This window comes from Nycticebus coucang, chromosome 5 (genome assembly GCF_027406575.1).
Source record: "Nycticebus coucang isolate mNycCou1 chromosome 5, mNycCou1.pri, whole genome shotgun sequence".
Classification (NCBI taxonomy): domain Eukaryota; kingdom Metazoa; phylum Chordata; class Mammalia; order Primates; family Lorisidae; genus Nycticebus; species Nycticebus coucang.
In genome coordinates this window covers 89,482,011-89,495,231 of record NC_069784.1, presented here as the reverse complement: position 1 = coordinate 89,495,231, position 13,221 = coordinate 89,482,011, and positions in this window count along the sequence as shown.

The following is a 13,221-nucleotide window of genomic DNA, read 5'->3' as shown; positions in this document are numbered from 1 at the left end:
GTCAGGAGATCAAAGTTGCCTGTTACTCCATACAGCTCTCCATAAGGAGAGTTGGGGAGAGGCAAACTCCAAAGCTGCACCACTGAGATTATTGATGTTCATTGCTAAGTAAATGTAAAAAAAATTTTCTCACTAGAAATTTTAGTGTATAGGCGGCGCCTGTGGTTCAGTGAGTGGGACACCGGCCCCACACACCGAGGGTGGTAGGTTCAAACCCAGCCCTGGCCAAACTGCAACAAAAAATAGCCGGGCATGGTGGCGGGTGCCTGTGCTCCCAGCGCAGGAGGCTGAGGCAAGAGAATCACCTAAGCCCACGAGCTGGGGGTTGCTGTGAGCTGTGACGCCACAGCACTCTACCAAGGATGACAAAGTGAGACTCTGTCTCTTAAAAAAGAAAAAAAAGAACAAAACACACCTGCAGTGGCTAATATTTACAACATCATTCAGTCATTATCTTTTCTTCAACCGAAAATGCGTGTGTTTAATACAATTATCTTTCCATAGTCTCTCAGCACACTTCATGTCACCTGTTTTTAATTATTATTCTTATGGAACCAAGGCTTCTGTATAATAAACTCAACCTATTTCCCTTTGTGGTAATAGCTGGCTTTTGTTTATCACTATTTTTTCATTTTTATAAGGCTTGCCTCTCTTCCTCTCTTCATACTACCCCAAAGATTTCTGAAAGTATCATCAGTCCCCATCAACTAAGATGTTCCACACCTACCTTGATTTTCCTGCCCCAAGTTAATCAGGAGCTCACCTCGAAGTTGAGCTGGGTCATTTTAGGATAGATAATACAAAGTGCCTTTTATATCATTCCACACTACCTCCAGCAATTAAACTGCCTTATTTTAGAGACTATGCAAGTGATTTTAGCAACATAGAAGTAGACGTTCAAATTCAGTATGTCTGCTGTTTATATGAAGTAACCAATATTCACCGAGATTGTGATGTGTGCGTCTATTGCCAAGCATGTTGCTCTCAGTGTGTATTGCTGTCACGGATCTTCTGGGTTAAAATAAAATAGGTTAAAAATTTGTAAAGTTTCCCTAAAATGGCAGAAGTCCATAATGTATCCATATCTATACCTAACCAAATATGGGTCCATTTTGGGCTGATTTTTTTTCTCTACTATCAAGCATAGCATAGAAAATTTTATTAACACACTCTGGCAAAATGCCCGTTGGCCCTCTTGTCCTAGTTAACAAAGAAGCAATTCGAGAAGATGAGGTCCATTCGTTTCACTTTTCTATGACTGCCTGGGGGGATGTGATACATATTCTGTATAGGTGACCAGTGTATGGAGGGTCCTGGGATTCCTTTGTCCTAAATAAGAACTGTTCTTGCAACTCTCTTAATTTTTTCTGCCTATTACATACCACTTAAGAATGTAGTCGCTAAATGCATTTCATTCATAAGTTATAGAAAAACCCTTTCTTTCTAAAGAATATCTTTTTTTTATTAAGGTGTTTGAGTTGATTTCTGAGTTTTTTTACTTCATATCAAAGGATCTTTAGTTTTGAAGGCGGTCTCAGGTTATTAGCTATTCTGAAATAGAACATCCATATAGCATTTTAACCGAGGAAGATCAGGATTGGAAAAGCTGCTGCTTTCCAACAAGCCTGCAGGAAGAAGAATTCACTGGCACATTTTCTTTGGGGTAAATGAAAAACTTTAATCAGGGACTGAAAGCCCGGTCATTCTTAGACAGTACAATAATCAAAGGGGAAAAGAGGTTTGTCTCAGCTGTGCCCTTTCTAGGTCTCTTAACTGAATTATTAATGACAGGGGAACGTAGTGCACTCTTCTCAAAGTTTTCTTATGGACTTCACTTAGAATTATTTCTTAGTCTATTTGGACCTTCTAGGGGAATCCTAAGTGGGGTGAACATGGACTTCAACGTTTGTAAAATTTACTAAGCTACTTCATCTTTGGAATTCTCAGCCCAGGCAAGTCAGCAGCACAGCAATGGCTTCCAGGATGAACTAACTCACTTTGAGGCTGACAAAACGGGCCCATGCCTACACGGTGTCTTGCTTCTGAGACCCCCATGGGGAAAAAAGTTCTAAAACCTCTGTAGAGCAGAGGACTTGATACAAATGCTGGCAGAGACCAGAAAGCAATAAAAATGTTTTTTGGGTTTGGGGGGGGTTTGGTTTGTTTGTTTGTTTGTTTGTTTTAGACAGAGTCTCACTCCATTGCCCTGAGTAGAGTGTTGTGGTGTTATCATAGCTCACAGAAACCTCAAATTCTTGGGCATAAGCAATCCCCTTGCTTCAGCCTCCCAAGTAGCTGGACCACAGGCACCTGCCAAAATGCTTGGCTAGTTTTTCTATTTTGAGTAGAGATGGATCTCCCTCTTATTCAGGCTAGTCTTGAACTCCTGAGCTCAAGCAATCCACCCACTTCAGCCTCGCAAAGTACTAGGATTATAGATATGAACCACCACGCTCAGACAAAAATGTCTTTTTGATGTGATGTAAAGTGATGGAAAAGTATTGTCCTATATCTGCCCCACCTCCAGGTCTTATGTGGGAAAATTTCCTAATTCTCAAGAGAAGCTGATGAGTTTGTACTTTTGTTTATTATAGGGATGTCAAGCAGAACAGGATTAATGATGCCACCTATTCTTTTTTTTTTTTTTCTTTAAAACAGAGTCTTATTTTTTTCACCCTCAGTAGAGTGCCATGGCATCATAGCTCATAGCAACCTCAAACTCTTGGGCTAGAGTGATCCTCTTGTCTCAGCCTTCCAACTAGCTGGGACTACAGACACCCACCACAACACCAAAGTATTTTTTAGAGACATGGTCTCTCTCTTGCTAAGGCTAGTCTCAAACTCCTAAGCTCAATCCACCCACATTGGCCTCCCAGAGTGCTAGGATTACAGGTGTGAGCCACCGTGCCCAGCTTGATGCCACCAATTCATGACACATTATCTTTATTTGTTCTTCCTCTTGTTTATATCTCCTTCATCCCATACAATCCAGTATTCCTCTTCATTCATAGTTTCCAATCTGAAGTATTTAATATTTGTAACTTCAGGTCACTTTCATATTTTTATTTACATAGTTATATATGAGAATGTCTTTAAAATGTAGACATTACCCTTCATGTATGTTTAATTTATATAAAGTATTAGATTAAAACATTTATGTTCTAGAGATCTATCCATGTGGCTATATGTATACTTTGATCATTACTAGGGATTGCTATATAATGTACATTTAATCCAATTATCCCCTAGTCCTTTGCCAGGGGTAATGCTGTAATACATATCCTCATAGGAATACATTCTGGTGCTCTCTTTGAAGAATTTCTGCAGCGTTTGGACTGTACACAATAATTACTCAATTCCATTAAGTACTGATTTATTGCTTTCTAAAGTGATCATACCAGCCCACTTACTCTCAGCAGTGCATGAGTTTCCCATTTCCCCACAGCCTCACCAGCATTTTCTTTTTTTGCACTTTTGCACTTTAGTAAGCAATACAATGATGTTAAATATCTCATTGCCTTATATTTTTAGCTGCTAGGATATATCTTAATCATAATTCTTCCCATTTTTCTATTGTGTTTTTCTTCCTTATTTATAAGAATTTACTTTGTTATTCTAAATATTAATTCTTTGTTAGTATCTAATATTCTATAGCTCTTCTCTCTGTCACCTATCACTAACTTTTGCCTGTGATATCCTTTATTAAGCTCTTACTAGAAAGTTAAATTGCTACCTTTTCAGACACTATTGCAGCTGTCAGTAGCCAGATAATGACTCATTTTGATGTAATGAAATGCATGGATTTTTCCCTTTCCCTCTCAAGTTTCTGCTTGAAATTGTTTTTTGTAAAAATCCTTCTATATCCCAAATCACAAAGACACTTCCTTTTTATTAACTTTAGTTTTACCTTTTGCATTTAATTTTTTAATCTACCTGCTTATCCAACTTAATTTTTCTGCTTCTTCTATATTCCACTAATTTCTACCTACTCCATACTTCGTATTTTATCCAAGTCTTCAACACTATTTATTAAGTAATTCATCCATTTTTCAAATGCCAAATACCAAGTTTATTTGTGTGTTTATTTTCAATTTCTATTCCTTCAAATACTATCTCAATCTCACATAAGAATTTTGCCCCTTTTCTACTCCTCATTTTCTCAGTTTACCTATCTGTGTATAAACACTAATTCATCTATGCAAATTTTGGAATCAGCTAATGGAGATGCACATGTGAAATAAAATTTGGCTTTGATTTAAATTCAGTAACTTTGAATATTTAAGGTATTAAATTATCCCATCCATGAGCATGGTTTAACTCCAAATTTTTGAGGGATTTTAAATATAATTTACTTATAAGAGTATGACATATTTAAGTTAATTCCCAGATACATTATGGTTGAATTTTTTTGTTTGGTTTTTCTTGGTTTAATTTTGTTTTTTACTGTGGACAGTGGAATTAATACTCAAAAGCACTTGATACCACTTTTTTCTCTTGCTTCTAACATGAAGACTAAAAGGTAAAATATGCAACATCCAGACTCTACTGTATCTGGGGAGCTCCACCCAGTTCTGGCCAATGAGAGAAAGTCCATGTTAAAATTCTTTTAAGGGGCTTTCGGGCGGCTCCTGTGGCTCAGTGAGTAGGGCGCCGGCCCCATATGCCGAGGGTGGCGAGTTCAAACCCAGCCCCGGCCAAACTGCAACAACAAAAAAAAAAGAAAATAGCCGGGTGTTGTGGCGGGCGCTTGTAGTCCCAGCTGCTCAGGAGGCTGAGGCAAGAGAATCGCATAAGCCCAAGAGTTAGAGGTTGCTGTGAGCCGTGTGATGCCACGGCACTCTACCCGAGGGCGGTACAGTGAGACTATCTCTACAAAAATAAAAAAAAAAAAGGGGGGGGCTTTCTTCCCAAAAGGCAAAGCCTGATAAGACACCAACCAAAATCCATCTGACACTAACATTCTTTTATTAGTAATTTTTATAACTTCATTTAACACACTTGGACTAAAATCCTGACACTGAGATTTCTTCAACTCAGTTTCTTCAGCAAAAGAATCTCAAGGAAAAGTAAGTGGAAGGCAAGTTTATAGACATGTCAGCCAATAGCAATGTTTGGACCTTGTTTGTATCTCAAGTCAAGCATACACACTGGAAAGCAAAGTATAAGACAAATGAACAAATGTGAACATTGGATATTTTGTATTATTAAGGAGCTATTTTTAGATGTGATAATGGTATTATAGTTATTTTTAAAGGGGTTTTTCTTTCTTTAAGAGTTATATATGGAAAGGGGGTAAAAGAAGGCTGAGTGGCTGAGTAGAAACCTCTGGCCAACAGCAAATTCAACACAAGGAAACACCTTCAAAAGAACCAAAAATCTTGTGAGCAATCATACTAGCTGGTTTCAGCATTACATGAAGCAAAGAGACACCAAAGAGGGCAGAAAAGACGGTCTTGTATTTCTGGTCTCTCTCTTTCATGGCCTATGCCACTCTTCCCCCATGCCCAGCAGTGCCACCTCAGCACATGGTGTGGATGGGAGAGAGTTCGTGTGCCCAGGGGGAGAAAAGGGAAGTGACTGTGGAGCATTGACATCTAAGGCCACCTTGGCACAGGAAAACACAGGACAGGGGAAAATTTAGCTAGTGCCCTGGGAGGGAGCATTTCAGACAGCCCCACCACCTGACAAAAAGGATCCTCAGCCATGAACTAAACTCTTAAGGCAGTTGACCCACAAAGGTTACAGTCCTTGGGCAATTCTAGCAGCTGTGCTGGCTCAGAGCCAGTGAACTTAGGGTGCACGTGACCCAGGGAGACACCAGCAGTGGTAGCTAAGCCAGTGCCTATGTCACCACTCCCCTAACTACAGGCAATGCAGCTCAGGGAGAGTCTGGAATTAAACTAAGTGTTCATCAGCAAATGAACGGATAAAGAAATTGTGGTACTTATACATGATAGAATATTATATAGCCGTGAAATAATAAAATCCTGCCATTTGCAACAACATGGGTGGAACTGGAACACATTATGTTAAATGAAGTAAGCCAACTACCAAAAGACAAATCTCACATGTTCGCACCCATACGTAGGAGCTAAATATTAAAAACAATTGATCTCATGGAGACAAAGAGTAGATGGTGATTACCAGAGTCTGGGAAGGGTAGCAGGGAGGTAAGGATAAAGTGGGGATGTTTAATGGGCGCAAAAATATAGTTATATAGAGTGAGTGATATTTAATAGCACAACAAAGTGACTGTAATCAACAATAAGTTAGGATATGCTATAAAATACCTGAAAGAGTGAAACTGGAATGTTCCTTACCTAATGAAATGATAAATGCATGAGATGATGGCTACCTCAGTTACCCAGATTTGAGTAATTCACTTTGTATGCCTCTATCAAATATCACATGTACCCTATAAAGAAATACAACTATTATATGCCCATAATATTAAAAATAAAAACATAATTTTTTTAAAGAATTATATGTACAGTAAAATGTTTATAGATAAAATGATATAGTACTTGAGTTTGCTTCAAAATAATCTTAAGGCCACATATTTATAATTATTGAGTTTGGTTCATAGGGACATTGTTTTATTAAGTACTCTATTACGTGTACATTTGAAATTTTATATAATAAAAATATCTAGTTACTTCTCTTCATTCAAGAGTCAGTTCTTTGATAATCATAGTTCTTCTTTTCCAAGTCCATCATCCTCCTGTATGCAGTGGTTACAGCACTGGCTCTGTTCACTGGGAGTAGTGGGTTCAAACTCGGCCCAACCCTGCTTAAGAAAAAAAAAAAAAGATTTTTATTTATCCTAAAATATATCTGGAGACTTTGATAGTCTGACTATAGTCTGAATAAAATGATTAAATTGGTAACTATTGGTAACTATAGGTATGGGATATGAATTTCCTCTGCTGTTGGCAGATCTGCCCATCCATAGTTAGAAAGAACAACCACAGTGTCCATAGAATGGGTTAAAGTGGCTCAATAGCCAGGCTGCAAATAAAAATAAAATTGAGCTACAAAGTGTTCACTTTAGTGTATTTCTGTCCTGGGAAGAAAAAAGGGTGGAAACCCTCATACCTCCATTGTGGATGTCTATAATTACCGCAGAAATTACTCTGCTTCTGTCTAGCTCACAGCCTGTTGAGGAAGCCCCTACTAGGCACTTTCTTTGAAAAGCAATTTGGGGGGTTCAATTTGGGAGATTAAAAAATGACTATAATTTACAGTGATCATGTAAATACTACCCCTTTATTAAATATTCTGATTTATGCTTCCATCTCATTCCTATTTTTAGTACTGGCTTTCTCCAAACTTAAAAGTACCTCTGAAGCTCTGCTAGAAAAATAAGTCTCATACCCATTACACATTTTTCTGTGTTTTCTGGGCTGAGGATTTCTCTGTTGTGCTTTATATGTTAAGAGCTCAGGCGCTTTTTCTCAATTCCAAAAATCCATGTAAAACATGTTTCTAGCTTCCCATTTTCAAAATTCTTATAAATTCAACCTCTCGGTACTTCTCTGTCATCATTCCAAGAGAAAGTGCCATGTTGTCTGGGTCCATGAGCTTGAACTAGAAGCCTTTGTTAAATTTAGATCTTCCTCTCTTGCCAAAAAGCAAGCAAGGGGTGGAAATTCCTTGACGTCACCAACATGTACTTTGGAGGAGGGGAGGGTTTAATTACCAATAATGAAACAGCCAAGTAGAAGGAATCTCAAAATTTTCACCATAGTGCTGCTGAAGAATGCTTCAACTAGCAACCACACATTTATCATTGCTACAGAGATCCGTATTTTTAAAATCAGGTTCCTTTCTTTAACACCAGAGTGCTGCTCCTCAACTTCATCGATGACATTTATCGTTACAGATCAGTAAGTTGCTTTATAGAACAATAAGTACATAATTCTGGAAAACTTTAAAAAAATAAGTGTTTTGTATTGAGGGTGTTACACGAAGAGTCCTACTGATTGTCGTGCAAAACCATCACTGCAAAGAAAACATGCAGGGAAGGGAGGAAGTCAGAGGTTTCTTGTTTATAGATTCAGTAAGAATAAACAGAGGATTTTATTAGTTAAGTTGGTTTTGAAGGGAATGAAAGAAACCCCACCTTGGGTTTCAAAAGTGAGTTCAGGAGAAAGACACTGCAGCGTCCCACGGCAGAGTCAAGGAGCAAGGACAGTCAGGAAGCCACTGGGCCTCAGGCTTTTAAACCATCAGGGCTAATGTCCACCACTTCCAGCTCCCACAGCATGCTGCCTTTTTTGTCCCTTGCCAATGACCATCTTTTCCACATACTGGAGATCATAGATCCAGAGTCTGTTCCAATATTTACCCTTGTGCAAGTTCACTCAACACCAGAGCAGGCATTGTCTGTCCCCAGGGAGTGAATCGGTAGGCTAGCCTGGATTTTACAAAAATCTCATTAATTCTTAGAGAAATTTCCCCACTGTTCCCAAGGTTTTCAATGTATGAAACTATATGCTGATAATTTCATCTCTTCTCTTTAGTTTACAAATCAGTGCTATGCTCGTAAATGATTAAAAACTGTTTCTTAAAGAAAAAAAAATGAGAAGGAAAAGGAGAAGAAAAGAAAAAGAGCCTTAATTGTAACATTCGCCAGTCTGCCAGTATAAATCCCTCCGACACGGCCAGTTTGAAGCTGCAGCATGACATCACTGAGGGCAGAGTTGGGAAGACAAGCTCACAGTTGGTGCTCTGGAGGCTGGACCAACAGCACCCCTCACAGTTCTGCTCGTGGTTGATTTATGTGGCCACTATGTGGATAACAATGTTACACAGCAGTGATGGCAGCAAGCAGGCTTTTCCGCATCCTAATGCTTTCTTTACTCTTCAGTGGCAAACAACCTTCCTCCTATGGACTACGTTTGATTAGGTATTAGTGAGTTCTTGGAGTTCTGTGTCTGTCCGTAGAGGGGAAACATTATTATCCATGAGCGATGCTGACCAAGGACTAGGGCGAAGGAATTGGCTGACCACCAGGGCCTCACATCTGCCCCATGGTCAAGACTACAGTCTCTGAACTCAACTGCTTAGATTCAGAGTCTATTTTTATCTTTTTCACTCACAGGCTACTGATGGAGAAAAGAGACTTAATGATTAGGCAAGTTATTTAACCTCCCTTTGCCTCAGTTTCCTTATTATTCAAAAGAGGGTTAAGTGAAATGTTCATGATTAATGTTACCCAGTGAGACCAGTGCCTGACACAGAGTAAACAATAAAGCTTTCCATATCCATTTTAGGTTTTTGCCTTTTTCTCTTAAATACTGTTAACAATAGTATTGCTTTGATATGGTCTATACTACACTTTTAAAATATCCTTCTTGGGGCGGCGCCTGTGGCTCAGTGGGTAGGGCGCCGGCCCCATATGCCGAGGGTGGCGGGTTCAAACCCAGCCCCGGCCAAACTGCAACAAAAAAAAATAGCCAGGCGTTGTGGCGGGCGCCTGTAGTCCCAGCTGCTTGGGAGGCTGAGGCAAGAGAATCGTGTAAGCCCAGGAGTTAGAGGTTGCTGTGAGCCGTGTGACACCACGGCACTCTACCCGAGGGCGGTACAGTGAGACTCTGTCTCTACAAAAAAAAAAAATCCTTCTTGTCCTTGTTTTCTAACATTTTTCAAAATAATGGCTATTAAGTTTGATTGTTCTCCTTTTCTGAGTGTATTATTTAGTTTTTTCTTGCAGATCTTAGAAGAAAGAATCACTCATCATAAGCCAATAAATCCCCATATCACCTGTCTTTCTCCCAAAAGGAGGGAGACAAAGAGACTTGTTCTACATAAAAACTAAGAATTTCAGTTTCTGGGAGGAAGCTGAGTTTTCTGAATTGCCTGAGAGTGGCACTGTTAGGAGGGGCAGCCGACTAGCAGAAGACAGAAGGAATGTCTGTGGGTGGAAGTTTCATCTAGGATCATGGTCAGCTGGAATCTTTAGGAGATTTTTACAAAACCTGAGCATCTAATAATACCCAGGATTTTGCTGTGTGGTGTGTAATGTATATCCCATCATCCTAAAAAGCTTATAAAGCCTGCTGCACTCACAGCATTTGCATGTTCAGCGTGCTTTCACGCTGCAGGCACTCGGGGAGAATCTCAGCATCGTCTTCTGCTGGCCAGAACAGAACAGGTGCACCGGTACCAAGCTAACGAAATAACTGAGTAGTAAGAAAACTATCACTGTCATTTAAAAAGTTCACTTTCCTCAGTTTAGCATCTAGGAAGATTCAGTCCGCACTGTGAAGGTTTATTAGTCAGGCTTTTCCAGAGGGTACACATAGGTAGACAGACCTAACAGGGAGACTCATTAGGGGGACTGGCTCATGCAGTCAAGGAAGCCAAAGAACCACAAGATAGGCTTCCTGTAAGCTGACAAAGCCGGGAAGCCAGCAGCGTGGCTGTCCAAGTCCAAGGCTTCAAAACCAGGAATCCAACAGTGTAACTCTGTCAGAGGCTGAAAGCCTGAGAACCTGGGAGATCCCTGGCACCAGCTCTGAAGTCCGAAGGTAGGAGACCCTGGAGCTCTGATGGCCAACAACAGGAGAAAAGGCTATTCCAGGAGAGGGAACATGAAGTCACCCTTCCTCTGCCCTTTTGATACCCAGACCCCCACTGATTGGATAGATCTGCTCACAATGAGGGAGGATCTTCTGCGCTCAGGCCCCAGCTCATAAGGATGAGTAGACACACCTTTAAAACCATCTTTATAGGTTAGGATAAAATTCTCTGGTGAGGTGTGGTGACTCACAACTGTAATCCTGACACTATGGGAGGCCCAGGCAGGAGGATCACACGTGGGGGGAAGGGTACGGACCAGCCTAAGCAAGAGCTACCCCTTCTCTACTAAAAATAGAAAAAATTAGCTGAGTGTGTAGGGGGCGCCTATAGTCCCAGATACTCGGAAGGCTGAGGCAAGAGTTTGAGGTCACTGTGAGCTAGGCTGATGCCATGGCTTTCTAGCCTTTGCAACCGAGTGAGAAACTCTGTCTCAAAATTAATTAATTAATTAATTAATTAAATTCTTCTTCTCTGATTGTCTGGAGTATCTGGGTCTTGACTAATTATTTGCAAGCCAAGGGCCACTTCTTCATCCGCCTTCTTTTGGTAGGTCTTTCATTCAAGTCAAGTTTGTAAAACATCAGCAGTTTTGATGACATCCCATAATCACCAGCACTGCCTGCCACTGGACCTCCCCATTTGGCCACAACCTGGGTTCTCAAATTGCACCTATTAAAGCAGAGTATAAGCATTTTTTTCTTTAAGAAACCTAAACCAGCTTCCTGCTTCCCTTCTCACCCATTATTAAGGTCTCAGGGAACATGAGATCATAGTTAATGTCCTTTAGTGAATCTCACATTTCTGTTTTTCTAAAGGTCTTATTAAGACATCATTCTTATTTTATCCAAAATCACGCTTGAAAAAATAAAATAGTTTCTTATTTGAAAACTTGGGGGCCTAAGGTCAATATGTTTTTACTGGTATCTTGTAGTTAATTAGACCTTCTAGCAATTCCTCGATGGCATCATGATGTCTTTCATTTTGGAGAGAGAGGTGCTAATGACTCCTGGACTAAGGGAAAATTTACACTTACAAATCTGAAGGAGAATTGTGTTCACAAGACTGATTAAGGTGATAAACACAATAAAATAAGTCGTCATGAGCTGAGTCCTGGGAAAAGGTTTAAAGTCAATCTCCTTAAATATTCTCAAATGAAAAAAGCAAGGTGCAAAACAATATATATATATAGCACCAAATTAACTTTTAGGTACAATATACATATAGACTACTACTGGAATCCCCAACAGAAGTTGTTTTGAGGAAGAATGAGAAGATGCGGGGTGTCAAGAAATACTTTCTCTAAGGGCCATTTTGAAGACAGGGTCCATGCAATTATTATCTGGTCAAAAAAAATGTAAAGCAGGCATCCTCATACTTTTTAAACAGGGGGCCAATTCACTGTCCCTCAGACCATTGGAGGGCCGGACTATAGTTTTAAAAAAAAAAAACTATGGATAAATTCCTATGCACACTGCACATATCTTATTTTGAAGTAAAAAAACAAAACGGGAACAAATACAATCACACCACCGGCCGCAGTTTGAGGACCCCTGATAAAGCATAAAAATCCCAAAATACGCATATACCATGTGAATGACCTTCTCTTTTTTTTTTTTTTTTTTTTGAGACAGAGTCTCGGTCTATCACTCTGAGTAGAATGCCATGGCATCATCACAGCTCACAGCAACTCAAATTCCTGAGCTCAAGCAATCCCCTTGCCTCAACCTCCCAAGTAGCTGGGACTACAGGTCCTTTCACAATGTTTGACTGTTTTTTCTATTTTTAGTAGAAACAAGGGTCTTACTCTTGGTCAGGCTGGTCTCCAACTCCTGGGCTTAAGTAAACCACTCACCTTGGCCTCCCAGAGTGCTAGGATTACAGGCGTGCGGCACCACACCAAGCTACCATCTGAATGATTATATTTATAAAAAGTAAATTCTATTTTAAAGACCGAGGACATGTTTATAGAAAAAATGATAAAAACTTTGTTTAAATGTCATCATAAAAATTAAACCCTAAATAAAATTATAATAGTTTTATTTATTTATTTTATTGACACACAGTCTCACTATGTCGCCCTTAGTAGAGTGCCGTGCCATCACAGCTCATAGCAACCTCCAACTCTTGGGCTTCAGTGATTCTCTTGCCTCAGCCTCCCAAGTAGCTGGGACTACAGGCGCCCGCCACAACGCAGGGCTATTTTTTTGTTATTGTTGTCATTGTTGTTTAGCAGGCCCTGGCTGGGTTCGAAACCACCTGCCCTGGTGCATATGGCCTGCCCCCTAACCACTGAGGTACAGTTCCAAGCCAATGGTTTAATTTTAAATTGTATGTAACAAATAGTAGCTGATTGTTGCAACTTAGCACAACTTCACCTCAAAAAAGACTGAATCAAGTTATTTTTCTAACATAAATGATATACAACTTCCAGTCCTAATATGTGGTTCACCTTGGTGGCAAAGCATAAACAGGATGCTTTTTGCATGAATATTCCAATTTTTCCAATGGCTTCTCTTCATCTTTGATAGTTAAATCATTCTCCTAGGAAAACATATAGGTTCATTTTCACCTCTCTTGATTTGAACAGTCATCTACAAACCTATGTTCCCTAGGGCAATTTTGTAAGAAGGCAAGTCT